Source organism: Nyctereutes procyonoides, unplaced genomic scaffold (genome assembly GCF_905146905.1).
Source record: "Nyctereutes procyonoides isolate TBG_1078 unplaced genomic scaffold, NYPRO_anot_genome, whole genome shotgun sequence".
In the NCBI taxonomy this organism is placed as follows: Eukaryota; Metazoa; Chordata; class Mammalia; order Carnivora; family Canidae; genus Nyctereutes; species Nyctereutes procyonoides.
In genome coordinates this window covers 33,743,535-33,745,139 of record NW_026575125.1, presented here as the reverse complement: position 1 = coordinate 33,745,139, position 1,605 = coordinate 33,743,535, and the positions used below count along the sequence as shown (strand labels likewise).

Sequence of the window (1,605 nt, the reverse complement as noted above, 5' to 3'; positions counted from 1 at the left end):
GCTTCACATTATCCTCAAGGTAAGCATGTAGTCCAGTGCCTGCCGAGAGGAGCACCTTCAGCAAATGCTGTGTTATCAGAGCTTGGATCATGTCTGTTTGGACACAAATGTGTCCCTGTGACACATCTGGCAGTGTCTGGCACAAAAGTGGCACATGATAATAGGTATTGATTGATGGGCAGAAAATTCACAAAGGAAGATAAATGTATGAAAAATATTAAATGCCACTAGGCAACCAACAAAATTCATATTTATATGAAGTATCATTATTTGCCTATTACATTAGCACAGTTACAAAAGATAGTATATAATGCTCTCAAGGGTGGAGCCAAATGACCAGCGTAGGCAACATCAGTGTGGGTGCAATTAGATACAACTGATCTAGAAACGCATTCAAATTAAGCCTTTAAAATGTTTCTGCCCTTTATTCCACGGCTAGAAATTTAACCGAAGGAAATCATTTGGGATGGAGGCAAACATGGCAACACGATAAAGAGCAAAAACATTGAGCACTGACTCCATTTCCAACAACAGAGCGATGAATCAGACTAGCTGACGGATATTTCACACTTATTATCTGCAGACTATGTCAGGGATTTGTGAATATTACCCTATTTAATCCTTTCAGAAGCCACATGAAGTAGCTGATATTATCCCCATTTTACAAATGGTGAAACTGAGGTCATTTGCCCATTGACAGACCCAGATGCTGAGGGAATCAGGACCAGAATTGGGATCTGTTTGACTCCATAGCACTTACACAGCGTCTCTTTACTAGAGAACATTATGCATTCAAATTAAACTTTAATGAGATGGTAAAAATTTAATGTTGAGTGAAGACGGGATAGAAAATTGTACATATTTAATCTTTTTTTTAAAGTAGGCTCCGTGCCCAACGTGGGGCTTGAACTCACAACCCTGAGATTGAGAGTCTTGTGCTCTACCAACTGAACCAGCCAGGCACCTCTATACATATTTAATCTTAATTTTGCAATACACACAAACACACACACACACGCACATGCCCACGTTGGGAAAAAGTTTCCATGAAATGCACCAAATATTAACAGAAGTTATTTCCAAAGAGATGTTCTATTAGGAACTGTTGTTTTCTACTTTATAATTTAGATATATCTCCTACTTTTCTACTACGATAAATAAGTTCCCTTTTAAAGGAGAAAAGCAGGAATGTTCTTTTTTTTTAGGAATGTTCTTAAGAAAAAACACAACTGTGAGAGGAATCCATGTCCCACAGATAAACATAGGTTGACACAATAGTGAAGACCCTCACTTGCGCTGGAGTCTGGTCATAGGAGCACCCCCATACACATTTTGTTGGGGTCCCACACTAATGCAGGTTTCTTTGTTTTCATTTCTCTACCTCTATGAGCTCTGCATCAGATGGATGGATCGAGGTGGATTTTCTAAATAACCCTGCCTTGCTGCACAGATTGCAAGAGGCAATCAGCTGCCTCTGCTCCATTTCTTCAAACTAGCAGGTGTCACACACCTGCGGATACTTGTGAAGATGCTCAAACCTCTGTGATCATCATGTGTCAGAGATCCACATGGTGACCTGACCAACGGGGCCAAATCAAGCAGACC

At 40.2% G+C, this 1,605-nt stretch overlaps 1 non-coding gene across 1 annotated transcript; it reads right to left on the bottom strand.

Annotated features, from left to right (window-relative positions):
• Window positions 1-889: 889 nt before the first annotated feature.
• TRNAE-CUC (transfer RNA glutamic acid (anticodon CUC)) lies at window positions 890-962 on the bottom strand. The gene has a single exon. It is a non-coding gene; the product is annotated as a tRNA-Glu (tRNA).
• Window positions 963-1,605: the final 643 nt, after the last annotated feature.